At 47.1% G+C, this 16,928-nt stretch overlaps 1 pseudogene; it reads right to left on the reverse strand.

Annotated features, from left to right (window-relative positions):
• Positions 1-7,570: 7,570 nt before the first annotated feature.
• LOC125446415 (E3 ubiquitin-protein ligase BRE1A-like) overlaps positions 7,571-16,928 on the reverse strand; it is a 40,866-nt pseudogene continuing 31,508 nt past the window's right edge.

Consider the following 16,928-nt stretch of genomic DNA (forward strand, 5'->3'; position numbering starts at 1 on the left):
CGGTGAAAGTACAACACCTGTCCATTTACTTCCTCCCTAGTATCCAAGGGCCCAAAGATACCTTCCAGGTGAGGTAACACTCCACCTGCACTTCGCAGAATCTGGTTGACTGCATTCACTGATCACAATGTGGTCTCCTTTACATTTGGGAAACAAAGTGTAGACTGGGTGACTGCTTTACAGAACATTTACCTTACGCTCGCAAAATAGACCCTGAACTACCTGTTGCCTGCTACTTCGACACTCCAGCCTGTTCCCTGGCCAACATCTCTGTCTCTGGCTTGCTGCAGTGTTCCTGTGAAGCTCAAAGCAAGCTGGAGAAAGAACACCTCATTTTCCATTTGGGGACCTACAGTCCTCCAAGGCTCAACATTGAGTTCAATAATTTTAGGGCTGAATCTCTCCCATGTCCTCACCCCCTACCTCACATGCTAGGCCTTGTTACCTCATAGCCTGCCATTACACACTACCTGTTATTAATCCCTAATAGTCCCCATTAACAACTATTCGCCCTCCCAGTCAGATCATTAACAACTCCTTCGTTATCCAAATGGTCTTCTCTCTCTTTGGACTCTATCCTTTTGTTTACACCCTCCTCCATCTCCCTCCCTATTTTCTACATAAAAACTGATGGTTTCCCAGCTACCATCAGTTCTGAGGAAGGGTCACCGGACTGAAATGTTAACTCTGATTTTTCTCTTCACAGATGCTGCCAAAACTGCTGAGCTTTTCCAGTAACTTCTGTTTTTGTTCCCATCCCCAGCAAGATGTTCTCTTATTCAACTGAGAACATTTATGATTTGGAACATCATCAAGTCATTGTGAAAGGAAAATGCTCTTTGTAAACATCAGGTATTCGAATCAAATCAATTTGAGAAGGAAGCTGAAGTTTTGCAATCAAGTTCCATTTAGGGAACTTCTACAGTTGCAGCAATGAACTCCGCTCCATCTGATGATCATCATTTCTGCTGATGCTTGTACAATGCTCGGTACTTTTTCTGTCTTCACATTTACTAAAGTAGGCTGTGTCCATATATAGCAAGAGCTGTGTCTCCTGACGTGAGAATGATGAGGCAGCAGATACACAGAGACACCACTTTCTGAACGATCCCCTCTAAGTCATACTTACTTTGAACAGTGTAGTTCGTCCTTTACTGTCACTGGGTCAAAACCCTGGAACTCCCTGATGAATATCAGTGTGGGTCTACCACATGCAGTGCGGCAGTTCAAAGAGGTGGCTTATCATCATTTTCTTCATGGTGATTAGTGACAGTGAATAAATGCTAGTGAGGCCCACAACCTGTACTGAAGGCAAATCTACTTTTGGAGTGTAACAAGGCAAGTGGATGAACTGTACCATACATATAGGTACTACAGCTCCAACTGCAGCTCAGAGGATGGGAGTTCTGTGATGAGTAATTGACCTCCTATCTTCTCAGTACCTACCTACAAAGCACAAATTGATGTCAGTGAATACTTTCCACTTATCTGGAGGGTAGAGCTTCAGCAGGTCAAGATGGCATCTCAGAGCTACTTTCTCAAGGGCTGTTCTGGATTGGGTATCAATCCTGTCTAAGCCAGCATTGCTCAAATCTTATCGATGAATTAAAATTTGCCATTGAATCACAACAGGGCAAGTGCACGAGATGAACTTTCCTTGAAAGTTGCCACCCAGGTTTCCTTGAAAGTTGCCACCCAGGTTGACAGGGCTGTTAAGAAGGCATACAGCTTTTATTAATAGATGGATCGAGTTCCGGAACCAAGAGGTTATGCTGCAGCTGTACAAAACTCTGGTGCGGCCGCACTTGGAGTATTGCGTGCAGTTCTGGTCACCGCATTATAAGAAGGATAATGCTTTGGAAAGGGTGCAGAGGAGATTTACTAGGATGTTGCCTGGTATGGAGGGAAGGTCTTATGAGGAAAGGCTGAGGGACTTGAGGCTATTTTCATTAGAGAGAAGAAGGTTGAGAGGTGACTTAATTGAAACATATAAAATAATCAGAGGGTTAGATAGGGTGGATAGGGAGAGCCTTTTTCCTAGGATGGTGACGGCAAGCATGAGGGGGCATAGCTTTAAATTGAGGGGTGAAAGATATAGGACAGATGTCAGAGGTAGTTTCTTTACTCAGAGAGTAGTAAGGGAATGGAATGCTTTGCCTGTAACGATAGTAGATTTGCCAACTTTAGGTACATCTAAGTTGTCATTGGATGAGCATATGGACGTACATGGAATAGTGTAGGTTAGATGGGCTTGAGATCGGTATGACAGGTCGGCACAACATCGAGGGCCGAATGGCCTGTACTGTGCTGTAATGTTATATGTTCGATGTTCTATGAAAGGGAACGTGGACATATGCTGAAAATCCGGGATGAGGCCAATGAAATAGAAATGTCTCATGAACTCTGTAAACTGCAGCACACACTGATGTGATATTCTTCTCTTTATTACATGTCATCTGACCCTGGGCAGTGCAGTTCAGCTCTGACTATCTAACTATTGAGAAGGCTATCACTCTGGAAGCTGCAAATCACTCTCTCCAAAAAATACTTGCAAGAAAACTACAGAGGAGGGCTCAGATGGACTGCAACCAATAAGTGGCCTAGTCCCAGAAGAAAATGAGAGAATGTCAATCTAAATGAGAGCCATGTCAACAGTGCACATCTCGGCCATGGGTGTTATTTTGTTCTTATAGGGTCATAGAGGTATACAGCATGGACACAAGCCCTTCAGCCCAACTTCTAAATGCTGGCCAGGCTTCCGAAACTGAACTCGTCCCATTTGGAAATAATAGGAAATGCCGATGCTGAAGGTGTAGAGCTGGATGAATGCAGCGGGCCAAGTGGCATCAGAGGAGCAAGAAGGCTGGCGTTTCAGGTCTGGACCCTTCTTCAGAAATGGAGGAGGGGAAGGGGATTCTGAAATAAATAAGAGAGCGAGGGGAGGCAGATGGAAAATGGATAAAAGTGCAGATAGGTGGAGAGGAGATGGACAGGTCAAGGAGGCGGGGATAGAGCCAGTAAATGTGAGTGTAGGTAGGCAGTTAGGGTGGGGGTTGGTCAGTCCAGGGAAGACAGACAGGTCAAGGAGGCAGGGATGAGACTGGTAGGTAGGAGATGGGGATGGCGGTTGAGGTGGGAGGAGTGGATAGGTGGGAGAAAGAATGGAATGGTTAGCACGCAGGGACGAGGTGGGTTGATTTTGGCTTGCAGTAGGGGAAGGGGGGATTTTCAAGCTTGTGAAGTCCACATTGATCCCATTGGACTGCAGGGTTCCCAAGCGGAATATGAGATGCTGTTCTTGCCACTTTCGGGTGGCATCATTGTGGCACTTCTGGAGGCCCAGGAAGGACATGTCGTCCAGGGTGTGGGAGTGGCAGTTGAAGTGGTACGCAGTTGTTTGTCGTTAACCGAGCGCAGGTGTTCCACAACGCGGTCTCCGAGCCTCCGCTTGGTTTCCCTGAGGTAGAGGAGGCCACATCTGGAACAGCGGATACAATATACCACATTAGCAGATGTGCAGATGAACATCTGTTTGATGTGGAAGGTTTTCTTGGGGACTGGAATGGGGGTAAGCGGGGAGCTGTAGGGGCAGGTGTAGCTGGGCTGCTTCAGGGATGCAGTGGGGGGAGGGGACGAGCTGGGCTGGTTTTGGGATGCAGTGGGGGAGTGGGAGATTTTGAAGCTTGTGAAGTCCAGATTGATACCATTGGGCTGTAGGGTTCCCAAGCGGAATATGAGTTACTGTTCCCACAACCTTTGGGTGGCATCATTGTGGCACTGCAGGAGGCCCATGATGGACATGTCATCTAAGGAATGGGAGGGGAAGTTAAAATGGTTCGCGACTGGGAAGTGCAGTTGTTTATTGCAAACTGAGCGGAGGTGTTCTGCAAAGTGATCCCCTAGCATCTGCTTGGTTTCCCCAATGTAGAGGAAGCCACACCGGGTACAGTGGATACAGTGTACCACATTGGCAGATGTGCAGGTGAACATCTGCTTAATATGGAAGGTTATCTTGGAGCCTGGGATGGGGGTGAGGGACGAGGTGTGGGGGCAAGTGTAGCACTTCCTGCAGTTGCAGGGGAATGTGCCGGGTGTGATGAGGTTGGAGTGGAGTGTGGAGCGGACAAGGGAGTCACAGAGAGAGTGGTCTCTCCAGAAGGCAGACAAAGGTGGGGATGGAAAAATGGCTTGGGTGGTGGGGTCAGATTGTAGATGGTGGAAGTGTCGGAGGATGATGCATTGTATCCGGAGGTTGGTGGGGTGGTATGTGAGAATGAGGGGGATCCTCTTGGCAGGGTTATTGCAGAGGCAGGGTGTGAGGGGTATGTTGTGGGAAATGCGGGAGACGCGGTCAAGGGCATTCTCGACCAATGCGGGGGGGAGGTTGCGATCCTTGAAGAACGTGGACATCTGGAATGTGCTGGAGTGAATGCCTCATCTTGGGAGCAGATGCGACGGAGGTGAAGGAATTGGGAATAGGGGATGGAATTTTTGCAGGAGGGTGGGTGGGAGGAGGTGTATTCTTGGTAGCTGTGGGAGTCGGTGGGCTTGAAATGGACATCAGTTACAAGCTGGTTGCCTGAGATGGAGACTGAGAGGTCCAGGAAGGTGAGGGATGTGTTGGAGATGGCCCAGGTGAACTTGAGGTTGGGGTGGAAGGTGTTGGTGAAGTGGATGAACTGTTCGAGCTCCTCTTGGGAGCAAGAGGCGGCGCCAATACAGTCATCAATGTACCAGAGGAAGAGGTGGGGTTTGGGGCCTGTGTAGGTGCGGAAGAGGGACTGTTCTACGTAACCTACAAAGAGGCAGGCATAGCTTGGGCCCATGCGGATACCCATGTCCACCCCCTTTGTTTGTAGGAAGTGGGAGGAAGTGAAAGAGAAGTTGTTGAGGGTGAGGACGAGTTCGGCTAGGCGGATGAGGGTTTCAGTGGAGGGGGACTGGTCAGGCCTGCAGGACAGGAAGAAGCGGAGGTCCTTGAGGCCATCTGCATGCGGAATACAGGTGTATAGGGACTGGACGTCCAAGGTGAAAATGAGGTGTTGGGGGCCAGGGAATTGGAAGTTCTGGAGGAGGTGGAGGGCGTGGGTGGTGTCACGGACGTAGGTAGGGAGTTCCTGGGCCAAGGGAGAGAAAATGGAGTCCAGATAGGTGGAGATGAGTTCGGTAGTGCAGTAGCAGGCTGAAATAATGGGTCGACCAGGGCAGGCAGGTTTGTGGATTTTGGGAAGGAGATAGAAGCGGGTGGTGTGGGGGTGGGGAACAATGAGGTTGGAGGCTGTGAGTGGGAGGTCCCCTGAGGTGATGAGGTCATGGATGGTATTGCAGATGATGGTTTGGTGCTCGGGGATGGGGTCATGATCAAGGGGGTGGTAGGAGGAGGTGTCAGAGAGTTGACGTTTGGCCTCGGCGATGTAGAGGTCAGTGCGCCATACTATCACTGCGCCACCCTTGTCTGTGGGTTTGATGGTGAGGTTAGGGTTGGAGCGGAGGGAGCGGAGGGCTGCCCGTTCTGCAGGGGAGAGGTTCAAGTGGGTGAGAGGGGTACAAAGGTTGAGGTGGTTAATGTCTCGACAGCAGTTGGAGATGAAGAGGTCGTGGGAGGGTAGGAGGCTGGGGGTGGGGTCCAGGAGGAGGTTTCCTGTCTCTTCTTGAGAATGTTCGGTGCTGTGGCCCATAACAAAAATGGGAATTTAATTCTGAAACTCTGTTTAAATAAAACAATCTTCATGGTTATGGGAGAATACACAGTTTGGCGCTGAGTGATGCTGTAGGGTCCAGAAAAGCTTCAATCCTGGTTGTGACGGCACATTTGTTTCCCCCGTCACCACCAGCGGTTTTAGTTTCACCAAGACGGGATCTTTCTGTGCCCACAGGCTGATATTGTCAGCAGTGACTGGAAGGGTGTCCAGGAAGTTTACAACCAGAATGGACTCTTCCAGGGGAAGCACACCACCACTGGGGTATCTATCAGCGGGAGGCAGCTCAACGCTTCTGTACCACGTTAAACCAATATTCCTGGCCCTGGGATGGGAGTGAAATGGCAGCAGGAATGCCAATGCCGGCCACATGCCTCCTCAGAGCAAGAGAAACAGTTTACTTCAGGCACGCACTGTTTTCTCTTACTGCCACTGTCCTTTGACTGAGGAGACCTTCTGAATCCCCTGTTACAATTCTGTTTCTTTTTTTCTGACCACCCCAAACAGCTGTTTTTGTTTGAATTTACATAATTACAATAAAGTTGTTCACAATGATTAGGAGCTGAAGTTCTCAAATCTTGTTTGTCTTTTTTTGATTCCAACCCAACTCCACGGGATTGAGGAGATTTTGTAACCGGCTCTTAAAGACTGATGGGTATAATAATAAATCAAAGGGTCAAGCAACAGCTAAATCTCCTGTTTACATCTGTCAGCCAGGGCTCCCTGATTAGCCCAGGTTAACAACCCCACTCAGGAAACTCATATTCTATGAGGAACAAAAACAGAAGTTGCTGGAAAAGCTCAGCAGGTCTGGCAGCATCTGTGAGGAATAAATCAGAGTTAAGGTTTCGGGTCCAGTGGCACTTCCTCAGAATGTCCTCACTGGACGTGAAACCTTAACTCTGATTTATTTTCTTCACAGATGCTGCCAGGCTTGCTGAGGTTTTCCGGCAACTTCTATTTTTGTTCCTGATTTCCGCAGTACTTTCAGTTTTTCTTTCATATTCTCTGAGATCTACCTGGTCCTGATTCCAATCACTACAGGATTGGAAGGATAGAGCGGGTTCTGTCACACTAACACCGGATGTTATACCATGTACCTTAATTTTATAGCGTTCCTGGATATTTAAGATGCTGGAGTAGCATCATCCTCCAGTATAAACTAGGCAAGGTCCTACTGTAACACCCCTAGATTCAGCGTCTTTATCACTGTTCTCTACCAATGGTATGAGCACTGTGCAACACTTACAGTTAATATTAGCCCTCTCTCTATCCTCGGGTGTCCTGGTCAAGCAGCTCAGCAATGACCCTCCCTCCCACGATCCTGGTCTGAGTCTGTGTCCTCTCTAACCCCTCCTCACTCGCTTGCCCGCCCGCCCACCTGCCTGCCCCCCCTTTATTCACCCACCCACCTCCCCCCCTTGCTTGCACACCCACACCCCCCACTCGCTCGCCTGCCCTACCCCATCAGTTGCCCACCCACCCTGACTCGACTGCCCTCCTCCCCCACCGCCCGCATTCACCTGTCAGCTCCCTCACTCAACCTTCCCTCCCTCTCGCTTGTCCGTCTGCCCTCTCCCTTCACTTGCTCACTTTTTCTGCTCTTACTTGCCCGCCTGCCCCCTCACTCGCTCGCCCGCCTCTCCTCCCCTTCACTTGACCTCCCCTTCCTCTGGCTCACCCGCCTGTCCTGCCCCTCACTCGCCATCCCCTTCCTCTGGCTCACCCGTCTGCCGTCCCCCTTCACTTGCTTGCCTTCCCCTCACTTGCTTGCTTGCCCTCTCTCCCCTCTCACTCATCCACACTCCCACCCTTCCCCTTCACTCATCGACTCTCCATCCCTCCCCACCCCCTCACTCACCCACACGCCTTCACTCCCACCCATCCAGCTCCCTCTGTCCGTAATCCAAGTACTTCCTCAGCCACTCGACACACACCACCTCCAGGTAATGCTTCCACTGCTGATTATTCACACACTCATGGTCGCACCTGTTTTTGGCGCTCTCCCCCCAAAGGACTGGTGTACCCACACCATGTGATCCTTATCGAAGCTCAGCAAATCTTGTCCATCCCATCCATACTGATTGAACCCAATTGTCGTCCCATCACTCCTTAGGTCAAAACCAGTCATCATTTGGTAGGTATTGATCCCTGTCCATCAAAAATACAAGTTGCCAATCAGACACACTGAACCTTCACCCACTACAAGCACAGGCAATCAGGTTCAGGCACAACAGATAACTGAGCCCATTGCCACCAGTATCTGACTCCCAGATCCTAGGCCAATCCTGGCCTCCCCCCACTCCTGTAGGATGAGTCCCCGGGAAGGGCCAGCAAAGCCCTGGTGGGTCCGGCACATGAGCTTTGGAATACGACCTTGGAAATACAGCTACTGCTTCTGTGCGAGCATCATCTTCTGCTCTTAGGAATCCTGTCCCTTGCTCTCCACCATCCACTGCTTCCCGGGGATCGGTTGCTTCCAATCACTGTCCTACTTAATAAACTGGACCTTGTCCACATATCCGTCAAGCACAGAGTCCAAAAAGCCAGGAATTGGAGACACGCCGGTCAGGAAATACCAGAGAGAGTGGAGGCTGAAACAGGAAAGAGGAAGGGAGAGCTCATAGTAAGACAAAAATGTCAGGATATGAAACCCAGAGCACCATCAGTACCACAGGCTAATTTACTCCCATTTGGCAGCATTTGGCCCGTAAAACCGTTCCTAATCATGTACCCACCCAGATGCTTTTTAAATGTGGTGATTTTATCAGCCTCCACTACTTCCTCTGGCAGCTGATCCCATACACATACATATGAATACATACAAGGATGAGTTTGACTGTTTGATCTTCAATGGAGTCAATGGTTCTGGGGAGCAGTAAAGTAAATGGAGTTCAGGCCACAGTTAGATTGATCATGATCACATTGAATGGCAGAATAGGCTCAAGACACTGATTGGCCACCTCCACTCTTACTTCTGATATCTTGATGTTAGAAAGCAGAGACTGAGTGAGTAATGGAAAACTCATTCATTCTCAGTGGATGTGTACAATAAAGAGATTTGGAAAGGATGATAGAATGTTGTTGCCCTTTATTTTGAGGAGTGGGACACAAAAGTTAGTTTTGATCCAGAGCAACTGCATTCAGTCCTGTGCATCTGGCCTCAGGAAGGGGAATGGGTGCAGATTCACCAGAATGATAACGGGGTGGAGAAGGTGAAATTAGGCAACAAAACCTTGGGTTCTCGTCAGTTTGCAGGAAGGAAGGAAGATTCAGTTGAGGTGCTGAAGATCATAGAAGTATTAGACTGAATCAATTCAGATCCCCTGATGAGGGAATGGAGAACAGGGGGAGATAATTGTAAAATTAAAACTCAGCTGTTCCAGGATAACACCAGGAAGTGCCTCAAGGGTAGGGTTTATTGGGAAAATGATGTGAAACTTTAAAAGGACATTGACATGTTGATGAAGTGGCCAGATAGGTGGCAGATAAAATTCAATGTGGAGATATGTGAGGGCTGAAATATTTTGACATAAAGATACAAGGGTGTGCAGGAGTGGGAGAACTGAGTGGGCATGTCATTGAAGAGCCATTATTGAAACCATTCAGTATTTTAGGTTTTATAAATAGACCACAAGAGCAGGGAACATGTGACAAACTTATACAGGGCACCGGTCTGATTTCAGTTGAGCATTGTGATGTGGATGTGCTGGTGTTGGGCTGGATGGACAAAGTTAGAAGTTACACAACACCAGATAATAGCCCAACAGGTTTATTTAAAATCACAAGCTTTTGAAGCACTGCTCCTTTGTCAAATGCCTAATGAAGGAGCAATGGCCTAAAAGCTTATGACTTCAAATGAGCCTGTTAAACTATAACCTAGTGTCACATGGCATTTGACTTTGGCCGCTCAAGGATTGCCTTCTATCCATCTGTCCAGGATTTAATAAATTTCTTTATTCTTCCTTTGGAGTTTTCCATTGCTGCCTCAGCTTTGCCATTGGAAAGGGTGGATGGTGTTGAATTTCCTAATCTTTCATGAAGTGAGCTGCCAGAGGAAGTGGTGGAGGCTGGTACATGAATAGGGAGGGTTCAGATGGATTATGGACAAAGGCTGGCAAATGGATTTAGCTGGTCGGCATGGACGAGTTGGACTGAAGGGTCTGTTTCCATACTGTACATCTTGATAACTGGCTCGTTCTCCGCTTGTGAACAGCAGGCGTTTTTCACTCACCTTAAAGCTTTAAAGCACTCAACAATCTCACCAACAGTTGTTGAAGTCAGCTGGTCCTCCACCAAACAGACAGAAGATTAGTCTGCTGCATGACACAATAATCAGCTCCTGTGAGAGACTGAAATTCCCAGTTTTGTCCCATATCTGCAGTCGTTTGACCAGGAACTGTCAGGGAAAAGCAGCGGTCGTCGTCATTTGAGCCGTAATTTTACTATGAATCTGTGTTTTCTTTTCAGTGGCAGTTCACAGCTCTGCTGCTGTGCTTTTAATTTCAGCTCTGGAGATTTATCTCAGTATCTCCATTTTTTTTTAGTGTAAAACATTTGAATGAAGCTTAAGATGCATTTCCCATATTTTACTTCAGTTTTGAGGTGAAAGTTTGAAATGCGAAGGCTGTATAGGGAGTGCTGGAAATGAGATGAGAATGTAATTAGGTGCTTGATGACTGGCACTGAGATGTTATTGGGATAACATCCCATTGATTTCTATATTTCCATAAATTAATGTCCCTTATCTGCTTACACATAGGCATGCAGGCACTGCCCTAAAGCTTCCTGTCCAGCTAGGAATTCGGAGTAAAACTTTGTAACTCCTTATCTTCTTACACATCGGCATGCAGACACTGCCTTAAGCTTCCTGTTTGTCTGAATAGAATTCGAGTTAAACTGTGCAAATCTTTATCTTCCTGCATAGGGATATGTGGAAACTGTCTCAAATAAAGTTAAGTGAAGAACATTTGTAAAGGTGTGAGACTTCTGAAGTCTGTAACTTCTGTCTCTGACAAAGGGCCCAGGACACTGACTTTGTTCCAGCCAGACACATCGGTAACTTAAAATTACAATGTCTCGTTAACAACTGGAAATTGCCTCCTGCCATTAGCAGTCACTTCATGAACGATCGATACAATGTGAACTTCGCAAGCTTCAAAATCTCCCCCTCCCCCATTGCATCCCAAAACCAGCCCAGCTCGTCCCTGCCTCCCTAATCTGTCTTCTTCTCACCTATTCCCTCTTCCCACCTCAAGCCGCACCTCCACTTCCTACCTACTAACCTCATCCCATCTCCTTGACCTGTCCGTCCTCCCCGGACTGACCTATCCCCTCCCCACCTCCCCACCCATAAACTCCTCTCTTCCCCTCTCTCCCTATTTATTTCGGAGCCCTCTCCCCATCCCCGTCTCTGATGAAGGGTCTTGGCCCGAAACGTCAGCTTTTGTGCTCCTGAGATGCTGCTTGGCCTGTTGTGTTCATCCAGCTTCACACTTTGTTATTCTGGATTCTCCAGCATCTGCAGTTCCCATTATCTCTGATACTATATCCTGGTCTTTTATGTTCTTGATGTAATAACTGTTTTGTATCCTGTCTTTGTCTGTTGTAAGAATTGTTTCATGTATCATGTCATTGTGAAATGTGAAATTGTTTTATGTATTATGCACTTAGTAAAGTATAAAAAGCGGGGACTGTCCGCTGCTCAGGGAGAATCGCTTACAAGACTCTGCACTCTGTGCCGGGTTAAGTACAATGATTCTCCGCAGCTTGTACTTGCTTGGTAATAAAGGATAATAAAATGTGAGGCTGGATGAACACAGCAGGCCAAGCAGCATCTCAGGAGCACAAAAGCTGACGTTTCGGGCCTAGACCCTTCATCAGAGAGCTTTTGTGCTCCTGAGATGCTGCTTGGCCTGCTGTGTTCATCCAGCCTCACATTTTATTATCTTGGAATCTCCAGCATCTGCAGTTCCCATTATCTTTGGTAATAAAGGATTTGTGTTTTTCTAACAGGTCAGTGTCTTGTTATTGCAGCAAGTCCGTGAGGGTGTCCGAAAAAGAGCCTGACAGCACAGATATGTTGGGCCACAGGGTTCTGTGCTTTAACATTTTGACCCTGTCAGTCTTTGGCATATATACCTCATGATGGAGGTCACATGCCTACAACAAACAAGGAACGTCGAAACAGAAGTAGGCCTTTCAGGCCCTCAGACCTCTTCACCCATTCATTGACATAGCTGATCTGTGGCCTAACTCCATCTACCTGCCTTTGGCCCATGTCCCTTAATACTTCTGCTTAACACAAGTTTATTTGTACATAATTAACAACTTATCCATCCTCCGGTGTCATTTGCGGAAGAGCGTTCCAAACCTCTATCATCGTGGTGTGTAGAAGTGCTTCCTATCATCTCTCCTGAATGATCTGGCCCTAATTTTCAGATCATGCCCCCAGTTCGAGAATCCCCAATCAGTGAAAATAGTTTCCCTAACAACCTGGGCCAGGCATTTGTACATGATTGCATGTCAATCCAAATGCAGCCTAAGATTATTACTCAGGAGTGCGCAGAGGTCCTTCAACCTTTTATGCTTGTCAGACAGGAACAAGAGGAGACACCAACTGTGTCTTTGGCAAAGTTGGAGTTCAATCTTTTATCGCTGGTGTAAAGTGATGCGGGTATTAGCAGAAAGGGAATCAGGAACTGGGGAGACAACCGACGATCCAGAGTTTGGGGAAGGTGGCAAGAGTGGAGAGGGTGAGTGGTAATTGCAAAAGCAGGAAGAAAAATCGGGTGGGGGAGAGAGAGTGAAAAGATGAAAATATTATTTCCAACTTCTAAGTTACTCAGATATTCTTCCTCATTTTCTGCTTGGCTCTATCTTTGTCTCTCACTGCCCTCTTTTTCTGCACAGTGACTCTCTGTCACATACACTGCTTTGTGCCATTTCCAGTGCCTCTGGCTGTCTGCTGTCTCCCCTTAAATCTTTGTCCTTTCTTCAAATCTCTTCCCACAGTACCTCTTCCTCTATCTCTGTCTTGCCGTCTTCATCTGACTGCATGTCTCTCTCACTACCTCATCCGCACTCTCACATAGAGGAGTGAGGGACACTAATAGCGACTATCATGAACACTTTGTTCAGATCAGAGTTCAAACCGTATCTGCCTCAAAAACATGAAGACACTTCCTGCAATTTCCATTCATTATGTTCAGAGTGACTCCTCCCAGAGAATGATTTCCTGGTTGCTGAGTACCCATTTTGTTCACATTGCTCTCTCAGTAACAGCGCCTGAAGAGACTGTAGCTGGAGAGAACTAACAGGAGTGAAGGAGTCCCACACTGACAGAGGGTCAGCACTGAGGGAGTGCCGCACTGTCAGAGGGTTGGTACTGAGGGAGTCAAACACTGTCACAGGGTCAGTACTGACGGAGTGCTGCACTGTCAGAGGGTCGGTGCTGAGGGAGTGATACACTGTCAGAGGGTGTGTACTGAGGGAGTGCCGCACTGTCAGAGGGTCAGCGCTGAGGGAGTGCCGCACTGTCAGAGGGTTAGTACCGAGGGAGTCCCACGCTGTCAGAGGGTCAGTACTGAGGGAATGCCGCACTGTCAGAGGGTCAGTACTGAGGGAGTGCCGCACTGTCAGAGGGTCAGTACTGAGGGAGTGCCGCACTGTCGGAGGGTCACTACTGAGGGAGTGCCGCACTGTCAGAGGGTCAGTACTGAGGGAGTGCCGCACTGTCAGAGGGTCAGTACTGAGGGAGTGCTGCACTGTCAGAGGGTCAGTACTGAGGGAGAGCCGCACTGTCAGAGGGTCAGTACTGAGGGAGTGCTGCACTGTCAGAGGGTCAGTGCTGCAGGGTTGGAGAGTCAGTGCTGAGGGTGTGCTGCAGTTTCCGAGGCTTTAGTTTCTTTTTAAGTTACGTATGATGTAAGTCAAGCGCAGATTGCTTCTTCTTAGAGCCAATCAGAGTTTATTTTAACAACTGAAGTCCCAAGTACTTTAAACCTACCAACGTGTTAGAGGGAGACTGCTGTATTATGTGAATTATGTTTTGAAAATTGCACCAGGAGTGTTTTATATTATTTCAATGTAGAAAGCACTGTTCTGAGATTAATAGAACTATATTTTTACTTTTCTTACTGAAGTCATTGACAAAATAAAGATCTTTGAACTTGTGAATAAATTGGATATTTTATTTTCTCTTTATTCATTTGGTAATTTCTTTTTGTTTTGTTGTTAAATAAAACTGCAGTATGTGTTTCTGTTCCAGTGAGAGACCACTTAATTGAAACCAAACCAAAAAAGTAATCTATCCAGTTAGATTCCCAACCTCCCTCCCAAAATGGGATGACTTGTCTGGTAAGAACATTCGCTGCTGTCATTCATGAGCCAGTTGGGAACCCTCTCCTTTGTCCAATGGGAGAAGTGATCAAACAGGCTCGATTGCCACACAATCACCCGCAGCCTCCAGAGATGACGAGCTGTGTTAGGATAGCTCCGTCCGTGCTACAGTGTCCACTTCTGAAGGCGAGGCTGTTTCCTTCACTCAAAGAAGATAGCAGTTTGGAGGCCATTCATCCCCCTAGTCCTCTCTGCTCGTCAATAAAACCTTCGACTTCAAATATTCTATTCTGCCAGATCCCAATACCCCTTCAAAGCCTGTGTTCAAACACCGGCAGTGCAGAAACTTCCTGGTAACTGAGAACATGCACCTCCCTGTGACGCAGACTGCCCTCCCTGACTGTGCATGTGGCAGCGACTCAATGAGGGCATCAACCGTAGATTAGCTGTGAACGGTCAATGTGATGGAACTGGGAGCCTGGCAATTCCTTAACTCAAGGTCACTGAGTGAGCTTTAGCTTAACCCTGCCATTGGAACTTATAAGAAAATCTTTGATGAGCTGTCGTTGCCACTGGCAAGGCCAGCATTTGTCATCTGGCATCTGTAATTAATGTTGAGTCAACTTCATTGATTCAGTTGATGTTTCCCATTGTAGGGCATCAGCACTGGGCAGCAGAGGTACCTGTCCATCATCATGACATTCTACAGAGCAACTCCCCTAGTCTAGACCAGCAGGATGTTGACAGCATCAAATGGCAGATGATGTTGGGTGCTTAATGTTTCATATCGAATTACAGACAATTTGTCCACTACACTTACACTTTGGGTGATGTTATTTATCTATGGCACAACCTCAAGCTTTCAGTTTGATACCAACATAAGCTCTGCCCTCAACTCCACTGTATCACCAAGATCTATGACATTGTGAGGATCAACTCTGGGGGCAAGCACCACACTGTTGGAGGGTCAACTCTGGGGCTGCGCCACAGTGTCAGAGGGTCAGTTCGGGGGAGCGCCACACTGGGAGAGGTTTTCTATGAAGAGTTCATTACAGCCTCAGTTTCACAATCACTCCGATAAGACATTAAATTGAGGTCTTGCCCACCCTTGCAAATGGGCTTACGAGTTTGTTGGGCTCCTAATGCAAAAAGCAGGGTAGTTTGTCCCTAAATGAACATTACTGAATTCAGCTGATGTAGTACTTTCTCATGATGCTCTGTTGGATCTTCTTGTGCATAATATAGTTGTGTTTCCTATCCTACAACAGCGATAGTGCATCAAAATAAACTGAATCTTTAACTGGAAATGTTTTTGGAAGATGCTGAGATGTTGTAAGGCTCTGTAGAAAACAAATACCTTGTGTTTGAAAGGTTATGTTTCTGCTGAGGAAAGGGACAAGTTTCTGGATTATCTGAAAAGCCCCAACCAGCAGCAGTATCAGAAACAATCCCCTTTTATCGTCAGAACTGTGAAGAGGGCATCCAGGAAACAAAGTCAACGCTTGCAACTGAAATGGAAGATGAGAATGGGAGGGAAAGTTATGAACTGCTCATTGCCTTTCATTCTTCTAATTAGGCCCCTTACCTCAAGTGCCTCACCTCCTGTTAATCAGAGGTCCACATCCACCAAAATTCCACTGAATCCCAGACCCTTAGCTGATGTTGATCCCGGCTCCTTACTTACCGTGCTGTAGTCAATCCTAGACCCCTAGCAACCACATTCCATCCCTGACCTCCAAACCTGAATTAATTCCAGGTCCCTGTTTCCAAATCACATTCCAGTCTTTGCCTGAGCTTTGTGGCAAACTGTGGAATAATTAATTTGATTGGCTTCCAACAGATCAATTGCATTTCTGGAACCAAGTCAGACTGGAGATCCAACACCATCAAGGGCCTCTGCGCTTGGTGGCTGAATCATGTCTGACTCGACTGAGTATGAAAGAACTATCACACCTCCCAATAAATTTATTTGTCAGCAGTTTTTGATGGTTCATGGTTGTTTTCTGTTGAAGAGTTCCTTATTTCGAGGCTCTTCACAACATCAAAATGCTCCATGTCTACGAATATTTTCCTTGGAGAGTGATCAGTGATGTGACCAGAGTGAGGGGACAATATTTAAATGACAGGAGTTACCTAATAAAAGCAGAGACAAGGGCCATTTCGTTTCCTACAGGTTGAGTGTCTTTGTGATACTCTTCTTGAAAAGGTGGTGGAAGAAGACTCCCTGAATATTTTTGAGGCAGAGGTAGATAGATTCAGGGGTAGGTGGAAACATGGCTTTATAAATTGCAATCAATCAGATCAGCATGATCACGCGGGACGAGGGAGCAGGCTCAAGGGACTGAATAGTGCACTTGTTCATAGGAGCATGAGAAGTAGAGCAGCTAATTCACGCAAAACAAACACCCACAAACAGAAATGTGTAATGCCTCATCAGACAGGTGGTAATTCCGACATCATGGCACACCCCTAGTCCTGACTGGCCAACAGTGCGGTGTCAATGGTCACCTTAAGGGAGTGGGAAGTGAGGAAGCTGAGGTAGGTACTTTCCAACATTGGACCCAGATAAGCAAGAACACTGCCATATAGCATCTATTAGTGGAAATCAGGTGGGTGAAACTCAATTTGTCAGAATCCAAAAGATTCTCAAGCTGCGTCTGCCGAATCTGTGACACTGATAATGCTTTTTAAAATCAAAACATGTTTGAAGAAGGTCATTCAGCCCAACCTCATGGTCTCTCCTATCCTCTGCTGGAAAAAAAATTCATTGCTCTCAGTTACGAATGCATTCACAGTGAGGGATCATCCTTTCTTCTGTGGGATAGGATTTCCAAAAAACAAATTCACCACCAACTGAATGTAGAAGCTTGATCCCTTTTGGCCTGAAAC

Source organism: Stegostoma tigrinum, chromosome 34 (genome assembly GCF_030684315.1).
Source record: "Stegostoma tigrinum isolate sSteTig4 chromosome 34, sSteTig4.hap1, whole genome shotgun sequence".
Lineage (NCBI taxonomy): Eukaryota > Metazoa > Chordata > Chondrichthyes > Orectolobiformes > Stegostomatidae > Stegostoma > Stegostoma tigrinum.